The sequence below is a fragment of the Conger conger genome, chromosome 15, assembly GCF_963514075.1.
Source record: "Conger conger chromosome 15, fConCon1.1, whole genome shotgun sequence".
Classification (NCBI taxonomy): domain Eukaryota; kingdom Metazoa; phylum Chordata; class Actinopteri; order Anguilliformes; family Congridae; genus Conger; species Conger conger.
This window is the reverse complement of record NC_083774.1, coordinates 40,898,436-40,922,284: the sequence shown is the minus strand read 5'-3', so window position 1 is coordinate 40,922,284 and position 23,849 is coordinate 40,898,436. Positions and strand designations below refer to the sequence as shown.

The following is a 23,849-nucleotide window of genomic DNA, read 5'->3' as shown; positions in this document are numbered from 1 at the left end:
CCCAACTTAGTAGGTCCCCAGGTATCAAGTGACTCTGTGCCGGACCACAAATGAAGCAGACTTTTTCCTTTTTCCTTTTTTCAGATAGGAGCGTTGCATTTTTCCCAAGTATTATGAAACACATATGACCTCTTTTTTATATTTCCCGGTATCTTTCATTGTTTTTGTGATATTTGGATTTTTCTCATACATTTGTGTGGGAAAGTTACAAGTGTAAGAATAATGGATTTCTTTGCGTTATTCAGGTCCAGGATTGACCATTTTTCAATATTTCACACAACACACATTTTCCATCTTTTTCCAGACATTCCTTGTGGATAAAGATTTATTTTTCATCATACATGTGCCTTGTTTGCAGTTATTTAGAGTTGAAATAGAACACATTTAAAAACCCCACATTCTGACTGGTTTGTGGACATGGTTTTCTTCACTTCAACAGCTGGGAGGCTCACTTTTTTCCCCATTTCGGGTGCATCAATGCCATTTTTCATGAAAGACAAATTTCGGCAAGAGCATGCGCGTAATTCCAGTTTTTCCGGACATTCGAATGGAAAATCATAAATGAACTCACTTCCTGGATTGAGCGAAGGGATTGTTCTGGCGTGTTAATTTGCACTTGGTAACCTGTGATTTTTCATGGTCACGCACACATGAAACTACTGCTTTAGGACTTAAAATTCTGCCAATTGAGAGCGTGTGGTTTGTTAACATTGAAAGAACTTTGTCGCCCGAACAGGGACTTGAACCCTGGACCCTCAGATTAAAAGTCTGATGCTCTACCGACTGAGCTATCCGGGCTCTGTTTGGAGGGGATATTGACGGGATTACGAGTCTGATCCATAATGGCACTTAGAATTAGCCTTCATAATCTGTGATATTTGCCATTGCACATTTTGTCATGCTCAATAATACGGTAACATGGTGCAAGCCAAGGGGCGACGCAGGTACGTTGGACCTCGTGGCGCAACGGTAGCGCGTCTGACTCCAGATCAGAAGGTTGCGTGTTCAAATCACGTCGAGGTCATCCTCTTTTATTTTTAATTGACCAACATTTCAGGGCTGCAGGTGTGTCGGTGAAAATTAGTTCTCCTTTAAGTTGTACCTTGAAATCTTCACCGTCACAAAAAGACAGAAACAATGCAAACATTATGGCCTTTGGCAATATTTATGGAGAAATAAGAAGATCCTTCCCACTTCCATCATTCCCAACTTAGTAGGTCCCCAGGTATCAAGTGACTCTGTGCCGGACCACAAATGAAGCAGACTTTTTCCTTTTTCCTTTTTTCAGATAGGAGCGTTGCATTTTTCACAAGTATTATGAAACACATATGACCTCTTTTTTATATTTCCCGGTATCTTTCATTGTTTTTGTGATATTTGGATTTTTCTCATACATTTGTGTGGGAAAGTTACAAGTGTAAGAATAATGGATTTCTTTGCGTTATTCAGGTCCAGGATTGACCATTTTTCAATATTTCACACAACACACATTTTCCATCTTTTTCCAGACATTCCTTGTGGATAAAGATTTATTTTTCATCATACATGTGCCTTGTTTGCAGTTATTTAGAGTTGAAATAGAACACATTTAAAAACCCCACATTCTGACTGGTTTGTGGACATGGTTTTCTTCACTTCAACAGGTGGGAGGCTCACTTTTTTCCCCATTTCGGGTGCATCAATGCCATTTTTCATGAAAGACAAATTTCGGCAAGAGCATGCGCGTAATTCCAGTTTTTCCGGACATTCGAATGGAAAATCATGAATGAACTCACTTCCTGGATTGAGCGAAGGGATTGTTCTGGCGTGTTAATTTGCACTTGGTAACCTGTGATTTTTCATGGTCACGCACACATGAAACTACTGCTTTAGGACTTAAAATTCTGCCAATTGAGAGCGTGTGGTTTGTTAACATTGAAAGAACTTTGTCGCCCGAACAGGGACTTGAACCCTGGACCCTCAGATTAAAAGTCTGATGCTCTACCGACTGAGCTATCCGGGCTCTGTTTGGAGGGGATATTGACGGGATTACGAGTCTGATCCATAATGGCACTTAGAATTAGCCTTCATAATCTGTGATATTTGCCATTGCACATTTTGTCATGCTCAATAATACGGTAACATGGTGCAAACCAAGGGGCAACGCAGGTACGTTGGACCTCGTGGCGCAACGGTAGCGCGTCTGACTCCAGATCAGAAGGTTCCGTGTACAAATCACGTCGAGGTCATCCTCTTTTATTTTTAATTGACCAACATTTCAGGGCTGCAGGTGTGTCGGTGAAAATGAGTTCTCCTTTAAGTTGTACCTTGAAATCTTCACCGTCACAAAAAGACAGAAACAATGCAAACATTATGGCCTTTGGCAATATTTATGGAGAAATAAGAAGATCCTTCCCACTTCCATCATTCCTAACTTAGTAGGTCCCCAGGTATCAAGTGACTCTGTGCCGGACCACAAATGAAGCAGACTTTTTCCTTTTTCCTTTTTTCAGATAGGAGCGTTGCATTTTTCACAAGTATTATGAAACACATATGACCTCTTTTTTATATTTCCCGGTATCTTTCATTGTTTTTGTGATATTTGGATTTTTCTCATACATTTGTGTGGGAAAGTTACAAGTGTAAGAATAATGGATTTCTTTGCGTTATTCAGGTCCAGGATTGACCATTTTTCAATATTTCACACAACACACATTTTCCATCTTTTTCCAGACATTCCTTGTGGATAAAGATTTATTTTTCATCATACATGTGCCTTGTTTGCAGTTATTTAGAGTTGAAATAGAACACATTTAAAAACCCCACATTCTGACTGGTTTGTGGACATGGTTTTCTTCACTTCAACAGCTGGGAGGCTCACTTTTTTCCCCATTTCGGGTGCATCAATGCCATTTTTCATGAAAGACAAATTTCGGCAAGAGCATGCGCGTAATTCCAGTTTTTCCGGACATTCGAATGGAAAATCATAAATGAACTCACTTCCTGGATTGAGCGAAGGGATTGTTCTGGCGTGTTAATTTGCACTTGGTAACCTGTGATTTTTCATGGTCACGCACACATGAAACTACTGCTTTAGGACTTAAAATTCTGCCAATTGAGAGCCTGTGGTTTGTTAACATTGAAAGAACTTTGTCGCCCGAACAGGGACTTGAACCCTGGACCCTCAGATTAAAAGTCTGATGCTCTACCGACTGAGCTATCCGGGCTCTGTTTGGAGGGGATATTGACGGGTTTACGAGTCTGATCCATAATGGCACTTAGAATTAGCCTTCATAATCTGTGATATTTGCCATTGCACATTTTGTCATGCTCAATAATACGGTAACATGGTGCAAGCCAAGGGGCGACGCAGGTACGTTGGACCTCGTGGCGCAACGGTAGCGCGTCTGACTCCAGATCAGAAGGTTGCGTGTTCAAATCACGTCGAGGTCATCCTCTTTTATTTTTAATTGACCAACATTTCAGGGCTGCAGGTGTGTCGGTGAAAATGAGTTCTCCTTTAAGTTGTACCTTGAAATCTTCACCGTCACAAAAAGACAGAAACAATGCAAACATTATGGCCTTTGGCAATATTTATGGAGAAATAAGAAGATCCTTCCCACTTCCATCATTCCCAACTTAGTAGGTCCCCAGGTATCAAGTGACTCTGTGCCGGACCACAAATGAAGCAGACTTTTTCCTTTTTCCTTTTTTCAGATAGGAGCGTTGCATTTTTCACAAGTATTATGAAACACATATGACCTCTTTTTTATATTTCCCGGTATCTTTCATTGTTTTTGTGATATTTGGATTTTTCTCATACATTTGTGTGGGAAAGTTACAAGTGTAAGAATAATGGATTTCTTTGCGTTATTCAGGTCCAGGATTGACCATTTTTCAATATTTCACACAACACACATTTTCCATCTTTTTCCAGACATTCCTTGTGGATAAAGATTTTTTTTTCATCATACATGTGCCTTGTTTGCAGTTATTTAGAGTTGAAATAGAACACATTTAAAAACCCCACATTCTGACTGGTTTGTGGACATGGTTTTCTTCACTTCAACAGCTGGGAGGCTCACTTTTTTCCCCATTTCGGGTGCATCAATGCCATTTTTCATGAAAGACAAATTTCGGCAAGAGCATGCGCGTAATTCCAGTTTTTCCGGACATTCGAATGGAAAATCATAAATGAACTCACTTCCTGGATTGAGCGAAGGGATTGTTCTGGCGTGTTAATTTGCACTTGGTAACCTGTGATTTTTCATGGTCACGCACACATGAAACTACTGCTTTAGGACTTAAAATTCTGCCAATTGAGAGCCTGTGGTTTGTTAACATTGAAAGAACTTTGTCGCCCGAACAGGGACTTGAACCCTGGACCCTCAGATTAAAAGTCTGATGCTCTACCGACTGAGCTATCCGGGCTCTGTTTGGAGGGGATATTGACGGGTTTACGAGTCTGATCCATAATGGCACTTAGAATTAGCCTTCATAATCTGTGATATTTGCCATTGCACATTTTGTCATGCTCAATAATACGGTAACATGGTGCAAGCCAAGGGGCGACGCAGGTACGTTGGACCTCGTGGCGCAACGGTAGCGCGTCTGACTCCAGATCAGAAGGTTGCGTGTTCAAATCACGTCGAGGTCATCCTCTTTTATTTTTAATTGACCAACATTTCAGGGCTGCAGGTGTGTCGGTGAAAATTAGTTCTCCTTTAAGTTGTACCTTGAAATCTTCACCGTCACAAAAAGACAGAAACAATGCAAACATTATGGCCTTTGGCAATATTTATGGAGAAATAAGAAGATCCTTCCCACTTCCATCATTCCCAACTTAGTAGGTCCCCAGGTATCAAGTGACTCTGTGCCGGACCACAAATGAAGCAGACTTTTTCCTTTTTCCTTTTTTCAGATAGGAGCGTTGCATTTTTCACAAGTATTATGAAACACATATGACCTCTTTTTTATATTTCCCGGTATCTTTCATTGTTTTTGTGATATTTGGATTTTTCTCATACATTTGTGTGGGAAAGTTACAAGTGTAAGAATAATGGATTTCTTTGCGTTATTCAGGTCCAGGATTGACCATTTTTCAATATTTCACACAACACACATTTTCCATCTTTTTCCAGACATTCCTTGTGGATAAAGATTTTTTTTTCATCATACATGTGCCTTGTTTGCAGTTATTTAGAGTTGAAATAGAACACATTTAAAAACCCCACATTCTGACTGGTTTGTGGACATGGTTTTCTTCACTTCAACAGGTGGGAGGCTCACTTTTTTCCCCATTTCGGGTGCATCAATGCCATTTTTCATGAAAGACAAATTTCGGCAAGAGCATGCGCGTAATTCCAGTTTTTCCGGACATTCGAATGGAAAATCATAAATGAACTCACTTCCTGGATTGAGCGAAGGGATTGTTCTGGCGTGTTAATTTGCACTTGGTAACCTGTGATTTTTCATGGTCACGCACACATGAAACTACTGCTTTAGGACTTAAAATTCTGCCAATTGAGAGCCTGTGGTTTGTTAACATTGAAAGAACTTTGTCGCCCGAACAGGGACTTGAACCCTGGACCCTCAGATTAAAAGTCTGATGCTCTACCGACTGAGCTATCCGGGCTCTGTTTGGAGGGGATATTGACGGGTTTACGAGTCTGATCCATAATGGCACTTAGAATTAGCCTTCATAATCTGTGATATTTGCCATTGCACATTTTGTCATGCTCAATAATACGGTAACATGGTGCAAGCCAAGGGGCGACGCAGGTACGTTGGACCTCGTGGCGCAACGGTAGCGCGTCTGACTCCAGATCAGAAGGTTGCGTGTTCAAATCACGTCGAGGTCATCCTCTTTTATTTTTAATTGACCAACATTTCAGGGCTGCAGGTGTGTCGGTGAAAATTAGTTCTCCTTTAAGTTGTACCTTGAAATCTTCACCGTCACAAAAAGACAGAAACAATGCAAACATTATGGCCTTTGGCAATATTTATGGAGAAATAAGAAGATCCTTCCCACTTCCATCATTCCCAACTTAGTAGGTCCCCAGGTATCAAGTGACTCTGTGCCGGACCACAAATGAAGCAGACTTTTTCCTTTTTCCTTTTTTCAGATAGGAGCGTTGCATTTTTCACAAGTATTATGAAACACATATGACCTCTTTTTTATATTTCCCGGTATCTTTCATTGTTTTTGTGATATTTGGATTTTTCTCATACATTTGTGTGGGAAAGTTACAAGTGTAAGAATAATGGATTTCTTTGCGTTATTCAGGTCCAGGATTGACCATTTTTCAATATTTCACACAACACACATTTTCCATCTTTTTCCAGACATTCCTTGTGGATAAAGATTTTTTTTTCATCATACATGTGCCTTGTTTGCAGTTATTTAGAGTTGAAATAGAACACATTTAAAAACCCCACATTCTGACTGGTTTGTGGACATGGTTTTCTTCACTTCAACAGCTGGGAGGCTCACTTTTTTCCCCATTTCGGGTGCATCAATGCCATTTTTCATGAAAGACAAATTTCGGCAAGAGCATGCGCGTAATTCCAGTTTTTCCGGACATTCGAATGGAAAATCATAAATGAACTCACTTCCTGGATTGAGCGAAGGGATTGTTCTGGCGTGTTAATTTGCACTTGGTAACCTGTGATTTTTCATGGTCACGCACACATGAAACTACTGCTTTAGGACTTAAAATTCTGCCAATTGAGAGCCTGTGGTTTGTTAACATTGAAAGAACTTTGTCGCCCGAACAGGGACTTGAACCCTGGACCCTCAGATTAAAAGTCTGATGCTCTACCGACTGAGCTATCCGGGCTCTGTTTGGAGGGGATATTGACGGGTTTACGAGTCTGATCCATAATGGCACTTAGAATTAGCCTTCATAATCTGTGATATTTGCCATTGCACATTTTGTCATGCTCAATAATACGGTAACATGGTGCAAGCCAAGGGGCGACGCAGGTACGTTGGACCTCGTGGCGCAACGGTAGCGCGTCTGACTCCAGATCAGAAGGTTGCGTGTTCAAATCACGTCGAGGTCATCCTCTTTTATTTTTAATTGACCAACATTTCAGGGCTGCAGGTGTGTCGGTGAAAATGAGTTCTCCTTTAAGTTGTACCTTGAAATCTTCACCGTCACAAAAAGACAGAAACAATGCAAACATTATGGCCTTTGGCAATATTTATGGAGAAATAAGAAGATCCTTCCCACATCCATCATTCCCAACTTAGTAGGTCCCCAGGTATCAAGTGACTCTGTGCCGGACCACAAATGAAGCAGACTTTTTCCTTTTTCCTTTTTTCAGATAGGAGCGTTGCATTTTTCACAAGTATTATGAAACACATATGACCTCTTTTTTATATTTCCCGGTATCTTTCATTGTTTTTGTGATATTTGGATTTTTCTCATACATTTGTGTGGGAAAGTTACAAGTGTAAGAATAATGGATTTCTTTGCGTTATTCAGGTCCAGGATTGACCATTTTTCAATATTTCACACAACACACATTTTCCATCTTTTTCCAGACATTCCTTGTGGATAAAGATTTTTTTTTCATCATACATGTGCCTTGTTTGCAGTTATTTAGAGTTGAAATAGAACACATTTAAAAACCCCACATTCTGACTGGTTTGTGGACATGGTTTTCTTCACTTCAACAGGTGGGAGGCTCACTTTTTTCCCCATTTCGGGTGCATCAATGCCATTTTTCATGAAAGACAAATTTCGGCAAGAGCATGCGCGTAATTCCAGTTTTTCCGGACATTCGAATGGAAAATCATGAATGAACTCACTTCCTGGATTGAGCGAAGGGATTGTTCTGGCGTGTTAATTTGCACTTGGTAACCTGTGATTTTTCATGGTCACGCACACATGAAACTACTGCTTTAGGACTTAAAATTCTGCCAATTGAGAGCGTGTGGTTTGTTAACATTGAAAGAACTTTGTCGCCCGAACAGGGACTTGAACCCTGGACCCTCAGATTAAAAGTCTGATGCTCTACCGACTGAGCTATCCGGGCTCTGTTTGGAGGGGATATTGACGGGATTACGAGTCTGATCCATAATGGCACTTAGAATTAGCCTTCATAATCTGTGATATTTGCCATTGCACATTTTGTCATGCTCAATAATACGGTAACATGGTGCAAGCCAAGGGGCGACGCAGGTACGTTGGACCTCGTGGCGCAACGGTAGCGCGTCTGACTCCAGATCAGAAGGTTGCGTGTTCAAATCACGTCGAGGTCATCCTCTTTTATTTTTAATTGACCAACATTTCAGGGCTGCAGGTGTGTCGGTGAAAATGAGTTCTCCTTTAAGTTGTACCTTGAAATCTTCACCGTCACAAAAAGACAGAAACAATGCAAACATTATGGCCTTTGGCAATATTTATGGAGAAATAAGAAGATCCTTCCCACTTCCATCATTCCTAACTTAGTAGGTCCCCAGGTATCAAGTGACTCTGTGCCGGACCACAAATGAAGCAGACTTTTTCCTTTTTCCTTTTTTCAGATAGGAGCGTTGCATTTTTCACAAGTATTATGAAACACATATGACCTCTTTTTTATATTTCCCGGTATCTTTCATTGTTTTTGTGATATTTGGATTTTTCTCATACATTTGTGTGGGAAAGTTACAAGTGTAAGAATAATGGATTTCTTTGCGTTATTCAGGTCCAGGATTGACCATTTTTCAATATTTCACACAACACACATTTTCCATCTTTTTCCAGACATTCCTTGTGGATAAAGATTTTTTTTTCATCATACATGTGCCTTGTTTGCAGTTATTTAGAGTTGAAATAGAACACATTTAAAAACCCCACATTCTGACTGGTTTGTGGACATGGTTTTCTTCACTTCAACAGGTGGGAGGCTCACTTTTTTCCCCATTTCGGGTGCATCAATGCCATTTTTCATGAAAGACAAATTTCGGCAAGAGCATGCGCGTAATTACAGTTTTTCCCGACATTCGAATGGAAAATCATGAATGAACTCACTTCCTGGATTGAGCGAAGGGATTGTTCTGGCGTGTTAATTTGCACTTGGTAACCTGTGATTTTTCATGCTCACGCACACATGAAACTACTGCTTTAGGACTTAAAATTCTGCCAATTGAGAGCGTGTGGTTTGTTAACATTGAAAGAACTTTGTCGCCCGAACAGGGACTTGAACCCTGGACCCTCAGATTAAAAGTCTGATGCTCTACCGACTGAGCTATCCGGGCTCTGTTCGGAGGGGATATTGACGGGATTACGAGTCTGATCCATAATGGCACTTAGAATTAGCCTTCATAATCTGTGATATTTGCCATTGCACATTTTGTCATGCTCAATAATACGGTAACATGGTGCAAGCCAAGGGGCGACGCAGGTACGTTGGACCTCGTGGCGCAACGGTAGCGCGTCTGACTCCAGATCAGAAGGTTGCGTGTTCAAATCACGTCGAGGTCATCCTCTTTTATTTTTAATTGACCAACATTTCAGGGCTGCAGGTGTGTCGGTGAAAATGAGTTCTCCTTTAAGTTGTACCTTGAAATCTTCACCGTCACAAAAAGACAGAAACAATGCAAACATTATGGCCTTTGGCAATATTTATGGAGAAATAAGAAGATCCTTCCCACTTCCATCATTCCTAACTTAGTAGGTCCCCAGGTATCAAGTGACTCTGTGCCGGACCACAAATGAAGCAGACTTTTTCCTTTTTCCTTTTTTCAGATAGGAGCGTTGCATTTTTCACAAGTATTATGAAACACATATGACCTCTTTTTTATATTTCCCGGTATCTTTCATTGTTTTTGTGATATTTGGATTTTTCTCATACATTTGTGTGGGAAAGTTACAAGTGTAAGAGTAATGGATTTCTTTGCGTTATTCAGGTCCAGGATTGACCATTTTTCAATATTTCACACAACACTCATTTTCCATCTTTTTCCAGACATTCCTTGTGGATAAAGATTTTTTTTTCATCATACATGTGCCTTGTTTGCAGTTATTTAGAGTTGAAATAGAACACATTTAAAAACCCCACATTCTGACTGGTTTGTGGACATGGTTTTCTTCACTTCAACAGGTGGGAGGCTCACTTTTTTCCCCATTTCGGGTGCATCAATGCCATTTTTCATGAAAGACAAATTTCGGCAAGAGCATGCGCGTAATTCCAGTTTTTCCGGACATTCGAATGGAAAATCATGAATGAACTCACTTCCTGGATTGAGCGAAGGGATTGTTCTGGCGTGTTAATTTGCACTTGGTAACCTGTGATTTTTCATGGTCACGCACACATGAAACTACTGCTTTAGGACTTAAAATTCTGCCAATTGAGAGCGTGTGGTTTGTTAACATTGAAAGAACTTTGTCGCCCGAACAGGGACTTGAACCCTGGACCCTCAGATTAAAAGTCTGATGCTCTACCGACTGAGCTATCCGGGCTCTGTTCGGAGGGGATATTGACGGGATTACGAGTCTGATCCATAATGGCACTTAGAATTAGCCTTCATAATCTGTGATATTTGCCATTGCACATTTTGTCATGCTCAATAATACGGTAACATGGTGCAAGCCAAGGGGCGACGCAGGTACGTTGGACCTCGTGGCGCAACGGTAGCGCGTCTGACTCCAGATCAGAAGGTTGCGTGTTCAAATCACGTCGAGGTCATCCTCTTTTATTTTTAATTGACCAACATTTCAGGGCTGCAGGTGTGTCGGTGAAAATGAGTTCTCCTTTAAGTTGTACCTTGAAATCTTCACCGTCACAAAAAGACAGAAACAATGCAAACATTATGGCCTTTGGCAATATTTATGGAGAAATAAGAAGATCCTTCCCACTTCCATCATTCCTAACTTAGTAGGTCCCCAGGTATCAAGTGACTCTGTGCCGGACCACAAATGAAGCAGACTTTTTCCTTTTTCCTTTTTTCAGATAGGAGCGTTGCATTTTTCACAAGTATTATGAAACACATATGACCTCTTTTTTATATTTCCCGGTATCTTTCATTGTTTTTGTGATATTTGGATTTTTCTCATACATTTGTGTGGGAAAGTTACAAGTGTAAGAATAATGGATTTCTTTGCGTTATTCAGGTCCAGGATTGACCATTTTTCAATATTTCACACAACACACATTTTCCATCTTTTTCCAGACATTCCTTGTGGATAAAGATTTTTTTTTCATCATACATGTGCCTTGTTTGCAGTTATTTAGAGTTGAAATAGAACACATTTAAAAACCCCACATTCTGACTGGTTTGTGGACATGGTTTTCTTCACTTCAAAAGGTGGGAGGCTCACTTTTTTCCCCATTTCGGGTGCATCAATGCCATTTTTCATGAAAGACAAATTTCGGCAAGAGCATGCGCGTAATTCCAGTTTTTCCGGACATTCGAATGGAAAATCATGAATGAACTCACTTCCTGGATTGAGCGAAGGGATTGTTCTGGCGTGTTAATTTGCACTTGGTAACCTGTGATTTTTCATGGTCACGCACACATGAAACTACTGCTTTAGGACTTAAAATTCTGCCAATTGAGAGCGTGTGGTTTGTTAACATTGAAAGAACTTTGTCGCCCGAACAGGGACTTGAACCCTGGACCCTCAGATTAAAAGTCTGATGCTCTACCGACTGAGCTATCCGGGCTCTGTTCGGAGGGGATATTGACGGGATTACGAGTCTGATCCATAATGGCACTTAGAATTAGCCTTCATAATCTGTGATATTTGCCATTGCACATTTTGTCATGCTCAATAATACGGTAACATGGTGCAAGCCAAGGGGCGACGCAGGTACGTTGGACCTCGTGGCGCAACGGTAGCGCGTCTGACTCCAGATCAGAAGGTTGCGTGTTCAAATCACGTCGAGGTCATCCTCTTTTATTTTTAATTGACCAACATTTCAGGGCTGCAGGTGTGTCGGTGAAAATGAGTTCTCCTTTAAGTTGTACCTTGAAATCTTCACCGTCACAAAAAGACAGAAACAATGCAAACATTATGGCCTTTGGCAATATTTATGGAGAAATAAGAAGATCCTTCCCACTTCCATCATTCCTAACTTAGTAGGTCCCCAGGTATCAAGTGACTCTGTGCCGGACCACAAATGAAGCAGACTTTTTCCTTTTTCCTTTTTTCAGATAGGAGCGTTGCATTTTTCACAAGTATTATGAAACACATATGACCTCTTTTTTATATTTCCCGGTATCTTTCATTGTTTTTGTGATATTTGGATTTTTCTCATACATTTGTGTGGGAAAGTTACAAGTGTAAGAGTAATGGATTTCTTTGCGTTATTAAGGTCCAGGATTGACCATTTTTCAATATTTCACACAACACTCATTTTCCATCTTTTTCCAGACATTCCTTGTGGATAAAGATTTTTTTTTCATCATACATGTGCCTTGTTTGCAGTTATTTAGAGTTGAAATAGAACACATTTAAAAACCCCACATTCTGACTGGTTTGTGGACATGGTTTTCTTCACTTCAACAGGTGGGAGGCTCACTTTTTTCCCCATTTCGGGTGCATCAATGCCATTTTTCATGAAAGACAAATTTCGGCAAGAGCATGCGCGTAATTCCAGTTTTTCCCGACATTCGAATGGAAAATCATAAATGAACTCACTTCCTGGATTGAGCGAAGGGATTGTTCTGGCGTGTTAATTTGCACTTGGTAACCTGTGATTTTTCATGGTCACGCACACATGAAACTACTGCTTTAGGACTTAAAATTCTGCCAATTGAGAGCGTGTGGTTTGTTAACATTGAAAGAACTTTGTCGCCCGAACAGGGACTTGAACCCTGGACCCTCAGATTAAAAGTCTGATGCTCTACCGACTGAGCTATCCGGGCTCTGTTCGGAGGGGATATTGACGGGATTACGAGTCTGATCCATAATGGCACTTAGAATTAGCCTTCATAATCTGTGATATTTGCCATTGCACATTTTGTCATGCTCAATAATACGGTAACATGGTGCAAACCAAGGGGCGACGCAGGTACGTTGGACCTCGTGGCGCAACGGTAGCGCGTCTGACTCCAGATCAGAAGGTTGCGTGTTCAAATCACGTCGAGGTCATCCTCTTTTATTTTTAATTGACCAACATTTCAGGGCTGCAGGTGTGTCGGTGAAAATTAGTTCTCCTTTAAGTTGTACCTTGAAATCTTCACCGTCACAAAAAGACAGAAACAACGCAAACATTATGGCCTTTGGCAATATTCATGGAGAAATAAGAAGATCCTTCCCACTTCCATCATTCCTAACTTAGTAGGTCCCCAGGTATCAAGTGACTCTGTGCCGGACCACAAATGAAGCAGACTTTTTCCTTTTTCCTTTTTTCAGATAGGAGCGTTGCATTTTTCACAAGTATTATGAAACACATATGACCTCTTTTTTATATTTCCCGGTATCTTTCATTGTTTTTGTGATATTTGGATTTTTCTCATACATTTGTGTGGGAAAGTTACAAGTGTAAGAATAATGGATTTCTTTGCGTTATTCAGGTCCAGGATTGACCATTTTTCAATATTTCACACAACACACATTTTCCATCTTTTTCCAGACATTCCTTGTGGATAAAGATTTATTTTTCATCATACATGTGCCTTGTTTGCAGTTATTTAGAGTTGAAATAGAACACATTTAAAAACCACACATTCTGACTGGTTTGTGGACATGGTTTTCTTCACTTCAACAGCTGGGAGGCTCACTTTTTTCCCCATTTCGGGTGCATCAATGCCATTTTTCATGAAAGACAAATTTCGGCAAGAGCATGCGCGTAATTCCAGTTTTTCCGGACATTCGAATGGAAAATCATAAATGAACTCACTTCCTGGATTGAGCGAAGGGATTGTTCTGGCGTGTTAATTTGCACTTGGTAACCTGTGATTTTTCATGGTCACGCACACATGAAACTACTGCTTTAGGACTTAAAATTCTGCCAATTGAGAGCGTGTGGTTTGTTAACATTGAAAGAACTTTGTCGCCCGAACAGTGACTTGAACCCTGGACCCTCAGATTAAAAGTCTGATGCTCTACCGACTGAGCTATCCGGGCTCTGTTTGGAGGGGATATTGACGGGATTACGAGTCTGATCCATAATGGCACATAGAATTAGCCTTCATAATCTGTGATATTTGCCATTGCACATTTTGTCATGCTCAATAATACGGTAACATGGTGCAAGCCAAGGGGCGACGCAGGTACGTTGGACCTCGTGGCGCAACGGTAGCGCGTCTGACTCCAGATCAGAAGGTTGCGTGTACAAATCACATCGAGGTCATCCTCTTTTATTTTTAATTGACCAACATTTCAGGGCTGCAGGTGTGTCGGTGAAAATGAGTTCTCCTTTAAGTTGTACCTTGAAATCTTCACCGTCACAAAAAGACATAGAAACAATGCAAACATTATGGCCTTTGGCAATATTTATGGAGAAATAAGAAGATCCTTCCCACTTCCATCATTCCCAACTTAGTAGGTCCCCAGGTATCAAGTGACTCTGTGCCGGACCACAAATGAAGCAGACTTTTTCCTTTTTCCTTTTTTCAGATAGGAGCGTTGCATTTTTCCCAAGTATTATGAAACACATTTGACCACTTTTTTATATTTCCCGGTATCTTTCATTGTTTTTGTGATATTTGGATTTTTCTCATACATTTGTGTGGGAAAGTTACAAGTGTAAGAATAATGGATTTCTTTGCGTTATTCAGGTCCAGGATTGACCATTTTTCAATATTTCACACAACACACATTTTCCATCTTTTTCCAGACATTCCTTGTGGATAAAGATTTTTTTTTCATCATACATGTGCCTTGTTTGCAGTTATTTAGAGTTGAAATAGAACACATTTAAAAACCCCACATTCTGACTGGTTTGTGGACATGGTTTTCTTCACTTCAACAGGTGGGAGGCTCACTTTTTTCCCCATTTCGGGTGCATCAATGCCATTTTTCATGAAAGACAAATTTCGGCAAGAGCATGCGCGTAATTCCAGTTTTTCCGGACATTCGAATGGAAAATCATAAATGAACTCACTTCCTGGATTGAGCGAAGGGATTGTTCTGGCGTGTTAATTTGCACTTGGTAACCTGTGATTTTTCATGGTCACGCACACATGAAACTACTGCTTTAGGACTTAAAATTCGGCCAATTGAGAGCGTGTGGTTTGTTAACATTGAAAGAACTTTGTCGCCCGAACAGTGACTTGAACCCTGGACCCTCAGATTAAAAGTCTGATGCTCTACCGACTGAGCCATCCGGGCTCTCTTTGGAGGGGATATTGACGGGATTACGAGTCTGATCCATAATGGCACATAGAATTAGCCTTCATAATCTGTGATATTTGCCATTGCACATTTTGTCATGCTCAATAATACGGTAACATGGTGCAAGCCAAGGGGCGACGCAGGTATGTTGGACCTCGTGGCGCAACGGTAGCGCGTCTGACTCCAGATCAGAAGGTTGCGTGTTCAAATCACGTCGAGGTCATCCTCTTTTATTTTTAATTGACCAACATTTCAGGGCTGCGGGTGTGTCGGTGAAAATGAGTTCTCATTTAAGTTGTACCTTGAAATCTTCACCGTCACAAAAAGACATAGAAACAATGCAAACATTATGGCCTTTGGCAATATTTATGGAGAAATAAGAAGATCCTTCCCACTTCCATCATTCCCAACTTAGTAGGTCCCCAGGTATCAAGTGACTCTGTGCCGGACCACAAATGAAGCAGACTTTTTCCTTTTTTCAGATAGGAGCGTTGCATTTTTCCCACGTATTATGAAACACATTTGACCTCTTTTTTATATTTCCCGGTATCTTTCATTGTTTTTGTGATATTTGGATTTTTCTCATACATTTGTGTGGGAAAGTTACAAGTGTAAGAATAATGGATTTCTTTGCGTTATTCAGGTCCAGGATTGACCATTTTTCAATATTTCACACAACACACATTTTCCATCTTTTTCCAGACATTCCTTGTGGATAAAGATTTTTTTTTCATCATACATGTGGCTTGTTTGCAGTTATTTAGAGTTGAAATAGAACACATTTAAAAACCCCACATTCTGACTGGTTTTCTTCACTTCAACCGCTGGGAGGCTCACTTTTTTCCCCATTTCGGGTGCATCAATGCCATTTTTCATGAAAGACAAATTTCGGCAAGAGCATGCGCGTAATTCCAGTTTTTCCGGACATTCGAATGGAAAATCATAAATTAACTCACTTCCTGGATTGAGCGAAGGGATTGTTCTGGCGTGTTAATTTGCACTTCGTAACCTGTGATTTTTCATGGTCACGCACACATGAAACTACTACTTTAGGACTTAAAATTCTGCCAATTGAGAGCGTGTGGTTTGTTAACATTGAAAGAACTTTGTCGCCCGAACAGTGACTTGAACCCTGGACCCTCAGATTAAAAGTCTGATGCTCTACCGACTGAGCTATCCGGGCTCTGTTTGGAGGGGATATTGACGGGATTACGAGTCTGATCCATAATGGCACATAGAATTAGCCTTCATAATCTGTGATATTTGCCATTGCACATTTTGTCATGCTCAATAATACGGTAACATGGTGCAAGCCAAGGGACGACGCAGGTACGTTGGACCTCGTGGCGCAACGGTAGCGCGTCTGACTCCAGATCAGAAGGTTGCGTGTTCAAATCATGTCGAGGTCATCCTCTTTTATTTTTAATTGACCAACATTTCAGGGCTGCGGGTGTGTCGGTGAAAATGAGTTCTCCTTTAAGTTGTACCTTGAAATCTTCACCGTCACAAAAAGACATAGAAACAATGCAAACATTATGGCCTTTGGCAATATTTATGGAGAAATAAGAAGATCCTTCCCACTTCCATCATTCCCAACTTAGTAGGTCCCCAGGTATCAAGTGACTCTGTGCCGGACCACAAATGAAGCAGACTTTTTCCTTTTTCCTTTTTTCAGATAGGAGCGTTGCATTTTTCCCAAGTATTATGAAACACATTTGACCACTTTTTTATATTTCCCGGTATCTTTCATTGTTTTTGTGATATTTGGATTTTTCTCATACATTTGTGTGGGAAAGTTACAAGTGTAAGAATAATGGATTTCTTTGCGTTATTCAGGTCCAGGATTGACCATTTTTCAATATTTCACACAACACACATTTTCCATCTTTTTCCAGACATTCCTTGTGGATAAAGATTTTTTTTTCATCATACATGTGCCTTGTTTGCAGTTATTTAGAGTTAAAATAGAACACATTTAAAAACCCCACATTCTGACTGGTTTGTGGACATGGTTTTCTTCACTTCAACAGGTCTGATCCATAATGGCACATAGAATTAGCCTTCATAATCTGTGATATTTGCCATTGCACATTTTGTCATGCTCAATAATACGGTAACATGGTGCAAACCAAGGGGCGACGGAGGTACGTTGGACCTCGTGGCGCAACGGTAGCGCGTCTGACTCCAGATCAGAAGGTTGCGTGTTCAAATCACGTCGAGGTCATCCTCTTTTATTTTTAATTGACCAACATTTCAGGGCTGCAGGTGTGTCGGTGAAAATGAGTTCTCCTTTAAGTTGTACCTTGAAATCTTCACCGTCACAAAAAGACAGAAACAATGCAAACATTATGGCCTTTGGCAATATTTATGGAGAAATAAGAAGATCCTTCCCACTTCCATCATTCCTAACTTAGTAGGTCCCCAGGTATCAAGTGACTCTGTGCCGGACCACAAATGAAGCAGACTTTTTCCTTTTTCCTTTTTTCAGATAGGAGCGTTGCATTTTTCCCAAGTATTATGAAACACATATGACCTCTTTTTTATATTTCCCGGTATCTTTCATTGTTTTTGTGATATTTGGATTTTTCTCATACATTTGTGTGGGAAAGTTACAAGTGTAAGAATAATGGATTTCTTTGCGTTATTCAGGTCCAGGATTGACCATTTTTCAATATTTCACACAACACACATTTTCCATCTTTTTCCAGACATTCCTTGTGGATAAAGATTTTTTTTTCATCATACATGTGCCTTGTTTGCAGTTATTTAGAGTTGAAATAGAACACATTTAAAAACCCCACATTCTGACTGGTTTGTGGACATGGTTTTCTTCACTTCAACAGGTGGGAGGCTCACTTTTTTCCCCATTTCGGGTGCATCAATGCCATTTTTCATGAAAGACAAATTTCGGCAAGAGCATGCGCGTAATTACAGTTTTTCCCGACATTCGAATGGAAAATCATGAATGAACTCACTTCCTGGATTGAGCGAAGGGATTGTTCTGGCGTGTTAATTTGCACTTGGTAACCTGTGATTTTTCATGCTCACGCACACATGAAACTACTGCTTTAGGACCTAAAGCTCAGCCGATTGAGAGCGTGTGGTTTGTTAACATTGAAAGAACTTTGTCGCCCGAACAGGGACTTGAACCCTGGACCCTCAGATTAAAAGACTGATGCTCTACCGACTGAGCTACCCGGGCTCGGTGTGGTGGGGATATTGACGGGATTACAAGTCTGATCCATAATGGCACATAGAATTAGCCTTCATAATCTGTGATATTTGCCATTGCACATTTTGTCATGCTCAATAATACGGTAACATGGTGCAAGCCAAGGGGCGACGCTGGTAAGTTGGACCTCTTGGCGCAACGGTAGCGCGTCTGACTCCAGATCAGAAGGTTGCGTGTTCAAATCATGTCGAGGTCGTCCTCTTTTATTTTTAATTGACCAACATTTCAGGGCTGCGGGTGTGTCGGTGAAAATGAGTGCTCCTTTAAGTTGTACCTTGAAATCTTCACCGTCACAAAAAGACATAGAAACAATGCAAACATTATGGCCTTTGGCAATATTTATGGAGAAATAAGAAGATCCTTCCCACTTCCATCATTCCCAACTTTGTAGGTCCCCAGGTATCAAGTGACTCTGTGCCGGACCACAAATGAAGCAGACTTTTTCCTTTTTCCTTTTTTCAGATAGGAGCGTTGCATTTTTCACAAGTATTATGAAACACATATGACCTCTTTTTTATATTTCCCGGTATCTTTCATTGTTTTTGTGATATTTGGATTTTTCTCATACATTTGTGTGTGAAAGTTACAAGTGTAAGAATAATGGATTTCTTTGCGTTATTCAGGTCCAGGATTGACCATTTTTCAATATTTCACACAACACACATTTTCCATCTTTTTCCAGACATTCCTTGTGGATAAAGATTTTTTTTCATCATACATGTGCCTTGTTTGCAGTTATTTAGTGTTGAAATAGAACACATTTAAAAACCCCACATTCTGACTGGTTTGTGGACATGGTTTTCTTCACTTCAACAGCTGGGAGGCTCACTTTTTTCCCCATTTCGGGTGCATCAATGCCATTTTTCATGAAAGACAAATTTGGGCAAGAGCATGCGCGTAATTCCAGTTTTTCCCGACATTCGAATGGAAAATCATAAATGAACTCACTTCCTGGATTGAGCGAAGGGATTGTTCTGGCGTGTTAATTTGCACTTGGTAACCTGTGATTTTTCATGGTCACGCACACATGAAACTACTGCTTTAGGACTTAAAATTCTGCCAATTGAGAGCGTGTGGTTTGTTAACATTGAAAGAACTTTGTCGCCCGAACAGTGACTTGAACCCTGGACCCTCAGATTAAAAGTCTGATGCTCTACCGACTGAGCTATCCGGGCTCTGTTTGGAGGGGATATTGACGGGATTACGAGTCTGATCCATAATGGCACATAGAATTAGCCTTCATAATCTGTGATATTTGCCATTGCACATTTTGTCATGCTCAATAATACGGTAACATGGTGCAAGCCAAGGGGCGACGCAGGTACGTTGGACCTCGTGGCGCAACGGTAGCGCGTCTGACTCCAGATCAGAAGGTTGCGTGTTCAAATCACGTCGAGGTCATCCTCTTTTATTTTTAATTGACCAACATTTCAGGGCTGCGGGTGTGTCGGTGAAAATGAGTGCTCCTTTAAGTTGTACCTTGAAATCTTCACCGTCACAAAAAGACATAGAAACAATGCAAACATTATGGCCTTTGGCAATATTTATGGAGAAATAAGAAGATCCTTCCCACTTCCATCATTCCCAACTTAGCAGGTCCCCAGGTATCAAGTGACTCTCTGCCGGACCACAAATGAAGCAGACTTTTTCCTTTTTCCTTTTTTCAGATAGGAGCGTTGCATTTTTCCCAAGTATTATGAAACACATTTGACCACTTTTTTATATTTCCCGGTATCTTTCATTGTTTTTGTGATATTTGGATTTTTCTCATACATTTGTTTGGGAAAGTTACAAGTGGAAGAATAATGGATTTCTTTGCGTTATTCAGGTCCAGGATTGACCATTGTTCAATATTTCACACAACACACATTTTCCATCTTTTTCCAGACATTCCTTGTGGATAAAGATTTATTTTTCATCATACATGTGCCTTGTTTGCAGTTATTTAGAGTTGAAATAGAACACATTTAAAAACCCCACATTCTGACTGGTTTGTGGACATGGTTTTCTTCACTTCAACAGCTGGGAGGCTCACTTTTTTCCCCATTTCGGGTGCATCAATGCCATTTTTCATGAAAGACAAATTTCGGCAAGAGCATGCGCGTAATTCCAGTTTTTCCGGACATTCGAATGGAAAATCATAAATGAACTCACTTCCTGGATTGAGCGAAGGGATTGTTCTGGCGTGTTAATTTGCACTTGGTAACCTGTGATTTTTCATGGTCACGCACACATGAAACTACTGCTTTAGGACTTAAAATTCTGCCAATTGAGAGCATGTGGTTTGTTAACATTGAAAGAACTTTGTCGCCCGAACAGTGACTTGAACCCTGGACCCTCAGATTAAAAGTCTGATGCTCTACCGACTGAGCTATCCGGGCTCTGTGCGGAGGGGATATTGACGGGATTACGAGTCTGATCCATAATGGCACATAGAATTAGCCGTCATAATCTGTGATATTTGCCATTGCACATTTTGTCATGCTCAATAATACGGTAACATGGTGCAAGCCAAGGGGCGACGGAGGTACGTTGGACCTCGTGGCGCCGAGGTAGCGCGTCTGACTCCAGATCAGAAGGTTGCGTGTACAAATCACATCGAGGTCATCCTCTTTTATTTTTAATTGACCAACATTTCAGGGCTGCAGGTGTGTCGGTGAAAATGAGTTCTCCTTTAAGTTGTACCTTGAAATCTTCACCGTCACAAAAAGACATAGAAACAATGCAAACATTATGGCCTTTGGCAATATTTATGGAGAAATAAGAAGATCCTTCCCACTTCCATCATTCCCAACTTTGTAGGTCCCCAGGTATCAAGTGACTCTGTGCCGGACCACAAATGAAGCAGACTTTTTCCTTTTTCCTTTTTTCAGATAGGAGCGTTGCATTTTTCCCAAGTACTATGAAACACATTTGACCACTTTTTTATATTTCCCGGTATCTTTCATTGTTTTTGTGATATTTGGATTTTTCTCATACATTTGTGTGGGAAAGTTACAAGTGTAAGAATAATGGATTTCTTTGCGTTATTCAGGTCCAGGATTGACCATTTTTCAATATTTCACACAACACACATTTTCCATCTTTTTCCAGACATTCCTTGTGGATAAAGATTTTTTTTTCATCATACATGTGCCTTGTTTGCAGTTATTTAGAGTTGAAATAGAACACATTTAAAAACCCCACATTCTGACTGGTTTGTGGACATGGTTTTCTTCACTTCAACAGCTGGGAGGCTCACTTTTTTCCCCATTTCGGGTGCATCAATGCCATTTTTCATGAAAGACAAATTTGGGCAAGAGCATGCGCGTAATTCCAGTTTTTCCCGACATTCGAATGGAAAATCATAAATGAACTCACTTCCTGGATTGAGCGAAGGGATTGTTCTGGCGTGTTAATTTGCACTTGGTAACCTGTGATTTTTCATGGTCACGCACACATGAAACTACTGCTTTAGGACTTAAAATTCTGCCAATTGAGAGCGTGTGGTTTGTTAACATTGAAAGAACTTTGTCGCCCGAACAGTGACTTGAACCCTGGACCCTCAGATTAAAAGTCTGATGCTCTACCGACTGAGCTATCCGGGCTCTGTTTGGAGGGGATATTGACGGGATTACGAGTCTGATCCATAATGGCACATAGAATTAGCCTTCATAATCTGTGATATTTGCCATTGCACATTTTGTCATGCTCAATAATACGGTAACATGGTGCAAGCCAAGGGGCGACGCAGGTACGTTGGACCTCGTGGCGCAACGGTAGCGCGTCTGACTCCAGATCAGAAGGTTGCGTGTTCAAATCACGTCGAGGTCATCCTCTTTTATTTTTAATTGACCAACATTTCAGGGCTGCGGGTGTGTCGGTGAAAATGAGTGCTCCTTTAAGTTGTACCTTGAAATCTTCACCGTCACAAAAAGACATAGAAACAATGCAAACATTATGGCCTTTGGCAATATTTATGGAGAAATAAGAAGATCCTTCCCACTTCCATCATTCCCAACTTAGTAGGTCCCCAGGTATCAAGTGACTCTCTGCCGGACCACAAATGAAGCAGACTTTTTCCTTTTTCCTTTTTTCAGATAGGAGCGTTGCATTTTTCCCAAGTATTATGAAACACATTTGACCACTTTTTTATATTTCCCGGTATCTTTCATTGTTTTTGTGATATTTGGATTTTTCTCATACATTTGTGTGGGAACGTTACAAGTGTAAGAATAATGGATTTCTTTGCGTTATTCAGGTCCAGGATTGACCATTTTTCAATATTTCACACAACACACATTTTCCATCTTTTTCCAGACATTCCTTGTGGATAAAGATTTTTTTTTCATCATACATGTGCCTTGTTTGCAGTTATTTAGAGTTGAAATAGAACACATTTAAAAACCCCACATTCTGACTGGTTTGTGGACATGGTTTTCTTCACTTCAACAGCTGGGAGGCTCACTTTTTTCCCCATTTCGGGTGCATCAATGCCATTTTTCATGAAAGACAAATTTTGGCAAGAGCATGCGCGTAATTCCAGTTTTTCCAGACATTCGAATGGAAAATCATAAATGAACTCACTTCCAGGATTGAGCGAAGGGATTGTTCTGGCGTGTTAATTTGCACTTGGTAACCTGTGATTTTTCATGGTCACGCACACATGAAACTACTGCTTTAGGACTTAAAATTCTGCCAATTGAGAGCGTGTGGTTTGTTAACATTGAAAGAACTTTGTCGCCCGAACAGGGACTTGAACCCTGGACCCTCAGATTAAAAGTCTGATGCTCTACCGACTGAGCTATCCGGGCTCTGTTTGGAGGGGATATTGACGGGATTACGAGTCTGATCCATAATGGCACATAGAATTAGCCGTCATAATCTGTGATATTTGCCATTGCACATTTGGTCATGCTCAATAATACGGTAACATGGTGCAAGCCAAGGGGCGACGGAGGTACGTTGGACCTCGTGGCGCAATGGTAGCGCGTCTGACTCCAGATCAGAAGGTTGCGTGTACAAATCACATCGAGGTCATCCTCTTTTATTTTTAATTGACCAACATTTCAGGGCTGCAGGTGTGTCGGTGAAAATGAGTTCTCCTTTAAGTTGTACCTTGAAATCTTCACCGTCACAAAAAGACAGAAACAATGCAAACATTATGGCCTTTGGCAATATTTATGGAGAAATAAGAAGATCCTTCCCACTTCCATCATTCCCAACTTAGTAGGTCCCCAGGTATCAAGTGACTCTGTGCCGGACCACAAATGAAGCAGAATTTTTCCTTTTTTCAGATAGGAGCGTTGCATTTTTCCCAAGTATTATGAAACACATTTGACCACTTTTTTATATTTCCCGGTATCTTTCATTGTTTTTGTGATATT

The 23,849-nt window shown here is 40.6% G+C and overlaps 38 non-coding genes across 38 annotated transcripts; 19 read left to right on the top strand and 19 right to left on the bottom strand.

Annotated features, from left to right (window-relative positions):
* Positions 1-725: 725 nt before the first annotated feature.
* On the bottom strand, positions 726-798 carry trnak-uuu (transfer RNA lysine (anticodon UUU)). The gene has a single exon. It is a non-coding gene; the product is annotated as a tRNA-Lys (tRNA).
* A 154-nt stretch (positions 799-952) lies between these two features.
* trnaw-cca (transfer RNA tryptophan (anticodon CCA)) lies at positions 953-1,024 on the top strand. The gene has a single exon. It is a non-coding gene; the product is annotated as a tRNA-Trp (tRNA).
* Positions 1,025-1,929: 905 nt separating this feature from the next.
* trnak-uuu (transfer RNA lysine (anticodon UUU)) lies at positions 1,930-2,002 on the bottom strand. Its single transcript has one exon. It is a non-coding gene; the product is annotated as a tRNA-Lys (tRNA).
* A 154-nt stretch (positions 2,003-2,156) lies between these two features.
* On the top strand, positions 2,157-2,228 carry trnaw-cca (transfer RNA tryptophan (anticodon CCA)). The gene has a single exon. It is a non-coding gene; the product is annotated as a tRNA-Trp (tRNA).
* A 905-nt stretch (positions 2,229-3,133) lies between these two features.
* trnak-uuu (transfer RNA lysine (anticodon UUU)) lies at positions 3,134-3,206 on the bottom strand. The gene has a single exon. It is a non-coding gene; the product is annotated as a tRNA-Lys (tRNA).
* Positions 3,207-3,360: 154 nt separating this feature from the next.
* Positions 3,361-3,432, top strand: trnaw-cca (transfer RNA tryptophan (anticodon CCA)). Its single transcript has one exon. It is a non-coding gene; the product is annotated as a tRNA-Trp (tRNA).
* Positions 3,433-4,337: 905 nt separating this feature from the next.
* trnak-uuu (transfer RNA lysine (anticodon UUU)) lies at positions 4,338-4,410 on the bottom strand. The gene has a single exon. It is a non-coding gene; the product is annotated as a tRNA-Lys (tRNA).
* A 154-nt stretch (positions 4,411-4,564) lies between these two features.
* trnaw-cca (transfer RNA tryptophan (anticodon CCA)) lies at positions 4,565-4,636 on the top strand. The gene has a single exon. It is a non-coding gene; the product is annotated as a tRNA-Trp (tRNA).
* A 905-nt stretch (positions 4,637-5,541) lies between these two features.
* On the bottom strand, positions 5,542-5,614 carry trnak-uuu (transfer RNA lysine (anticodon UUU)). Its single transcript has one exon. It is a non-coding gene; the product is annotated as a tRNA-Lys (tRNA).
* A 154-nt stretch (positions 5,615-5,768) lies between these two features.
* On the top strand, positions 5,769-5,840 carry trnaw-cca (transfer RNA tryptophan (anticodon CCA)). The gene has a single exon. It is a non-coding gene; the product is annotated as a tRNA-Trp (tRNA).
* A 905-nt stretch (positions 5,841-6,745) lies between these two features.
* Positions 6,746-6,818, bottom strand: trnak-uuu (transfer RNA lysine (anticodon UUU)). Its single transcript has one exon. It is a non-coding gene; the product is annotated as a tRNA-Lys (tRNA).
* A 154-nt stretch (positions 6,819-6,972) lies between these two features.
* Positions 6,973-7,044, top strand: trnaw-cca (transfer RNA tryptophan (anticodon CCA)). Its single transcript has one exon. It is a non-coding gene; the product is annotated as a tRNA-Trp (tRNA).
* Positions 7,045-7,949: 905 nt separating this feature from the next.
* trnak-uuu (transfer RNA lysine (anticodon UUU)) lies at positions 7,950-8,022 on the bottom strand. The gene has a single exon. It is a non-coding gene; the product is annotated as a tRNA-Lys (tRNA).
* Positions 8,023-8,176: 154 nt separating this feature from the next.
* trnaw-cca (transfer RNA tryptophan (anticodon CCA)) lies at positions 8,177-8,248 on the top strand. The gene has a single exon. It is a non-coding gene; the product is annotated as a tRNA-Trp (tRNA).
* Positions 8,249-9,153: 905 nt separating this feature from the next.
* trnak-uuu (transfer RNA lysine (anticodon UUU)) lies at positions 9,154-9,226 on the bottom strand. Its single transcript has one exon. It is a non-coding gene; the product is annotated as a tRNA-Lys (tRNA).
* Positions 9,227-9,380: 154 nt separating this feature from the next.
* Positions 9,381-9,452, top strand: trnaw-cca (transfer RNA tryptophan (anticodon CCA)). Its single transcript has one exon. It is a non-coding gene; the product is annotated as a tRNA-Trp (tRNA).
* A 905-nt stretch (positions 9,453-10,357) lies between these two features.
* On the bottom strand, positions 10,358-10,430 carry trnak-uuu (transfer RNA lysine (anticodon UUU)). The gene has a single exon. It is a non-coding gene; the product is annotated as a tRNA-Lys (tRNA).
* A 154-nt stretch (positions 10,431-10,584) lies between these two features.
* On the top strand, positions 10,585-10,656 carry trnaw-cca (transfer RNA tryptophan (anticodon CCA)). The gene has a single exon. It is a non-coding gene; the product is annotated as a tRNA-Trp (tRNA).
* Positions 10,657-11,561: 905 nt separating this feature from the next.
* Positions 11,562-11,634, bottom strand: trnak-uuu (transfer RNA lysine (anticodon UUU)). The gene has a single exon. It is a non-coding gene; the product is annotated as a tRNA-Lys (tRNA).
* A 154-nt stretch (positions 11,635-11,788) lies between these two features.
* Positions 11,789-11,860, top strand: trnaw-cca (transfer RNA tryptophan (anticodon CCA)). The gene has a single exon. It is a non-coding gene; the product is annotated as a tRNA-Trp (tRNA).
* A 905-nt stretch (positions 11,861-12,765) lies between these two features.
* On the bottom strand, positions 12,766-12,838 carry trnak-uuu (transfer RNA lysine (anticodon UUU)). Its single transcript has one exon. It is a non-coding gene; the product is annotated as a tRNA-Lys (tRNA).
* A 154-nt stretch (positions 12,839-12,992) lies between these two features.
* Positions 12,993-13,064, top strand: trnaw-cca (transfer RNA tryptophan (anticodon CCA)). The gene has a single exon. It is a non-coding gene; the product is annotated as a tRNA-Trp (tRNA).
* A 905-nt stretch (positions 13,065-13,969) lies between these two features.
* Positions 13,970-14,042, bottom strand: trnak-uuu (transfer RNA lysine (anticodon UUU)). Its single transcript has one exon. It is a non-coding gene; the product is annotated as a tRNA-Lys (tRNA).
* Positions 14,043-14,196: 154 nt separating this feature from the next.
* On the top strand, positions 14,197-14,268 carry trnaw-cca (transfer RNA tryptophan (anticodon CCA)). Its single transcript has one exon. It is a non-coding gene; the product is annotated as a tRNA-Trp (tRNA).
* A 907-nt stretch (positions 14,269-15,175) lies between these two features.
* On the bottom strand, positions 15,176-15,248 carry trnak-uuu (transfer RNA lysine (anticodon UUU)). Its single transcript has one exon. It is a non-coding gene; the product is annotated as a tRNA-Lys (tRNA).
* Positions 15,249-15,402: 154 nt separating this feature from the next.
* Positions 15,403-15,474, top strand: trnaw-cca (transfer RNA tryptophan (anticodon CCA)). Its single transcript has one exon. It is a non-coding gene; the product is annotated as a tRNA-Trp (tRNA).
* An 887-nt stretch (positions 15,475-16,361) lies between these two features.
* On the bottom strand, positions 16,362-16,434 carry trnak-uuu (transfer RNA lysine (anticodon UUU)). Its single transcript has one exon. It is a non-coding gene; the product is annotated as a tRNA-Lys (tRNA).
* Positions 16,435-16,588: 154 nt separating this feature from the next.
* Positions 16,589-16,660, top strand: trnaw-cca (transfer RNA tryptophan (anticodon CCA)). Its single transcript has one exon. It is a non-coding gene; the product is annotated as a tRNA-Trp (tRNA).
* A 743-nt stretch (positions 16,661-17,403) lies between these two features.
* trnaw-cca (transfer RNA tryptophan (anticodon CCA)) lies at positions 17,404-17,475 on the top strand. The gene has a single exon. It is a non-coding gene; the product is annotated as a tRNA-Trp (tRNA).
* A 905-nt stretch (positions 17,476-18,380) lies between these two features.
* Positions 18,381-18,453, bottom strand: trnak-uuu (transfer RNA lysine (anticodon UUU)). Its single transcript has one exon. It is a non-coding gene; the product is annotated as a tRNA-Lys (tRNA).
* Positions 18,454-18,607: 154 nt separating this feature from the next.
* On the top strand, positions 18,608-18,679 carry trnaw-cca (transfer RNA tryptophan (anticodon CCA)). The gene has a single exon. It is a non-coding gene; the product is annotated as a tRNA-Trp (tRNA).
* Positions 18,680-19,585: 906 nt separating this feature from the next.
* Positions 19,586-19,658, bottom strand: trnak-uuu (transfer RNA lysine (anticodon UUU)). Its single transcript has one exon. It is a non-coding gene; the product is annotated as a tRNA-Lys (tRNA).
* Positions 19,659-19,812: 154 nt separating this feature from the next.
* Positions 19,813-19,884, top strand: trnaw-cca (transfer RNA tryptophan (anticodon CCA)). Its single transcript has one exon. It is a non-coding gene; the product is annotated as a tRNA-Trp (tRNA).
* Positions 19,885-20,791: 907 nt separating this feature from the next.
* trnak-uuu (transfer RNA lysine (anticodon UUU)) lies at positions 20,792-20,864 on the bottom strand. The gene has a single exon. It is a non-coding gene; the product is annotated as a tRNA-Lys (tRNA).
* Positions 20,865-21,997: 1,133 nt separating this feature from the next.
* On the bottom strand, positions 21,998-22,070 carry trnak-uuu (transfer RNA lysine (anticodon UUU)). The gene has a single exon. It is a non-coding gene; the product is annotated as a tRNA-Lys (tRNA).
* Positions 22,071-22,224: 154 nt separating this feature from the next.
* Positions 22,225-22,296, top strand: trnaw-cca (transfer RNA tryptophan (anticodon CCA)). Its single transcript has one exon. It is a non-coding gene; the product is annotated as a tRNA-Trp (tRNA).
* A 907-nt stretch (positions 22,297-23,203) lies between these two features.
* On the bottom strand, positions 23,204-23,276 carry trnak-uuu (transfer RNA lysine (anticodon UUU)). Its single transcript has one exon. It is a non-coding gene; the product is annotated as a tRNA-Lys (tRNA).
* A 154-nt stretch (positions 23,277-23,430) lies between these two features.
* trnaw-cca (transfer RNA tryptophan (anticodon CCA)) lies at positions 23,431-23,502 on the top strand. The gene has a single exon. It is a non-coding gene; the product is annotated as a tRNA-Trp (tRNA).
* The last annotated feature ends 347 nt before the right edge of the window (positions 23,503-23,849 follow it).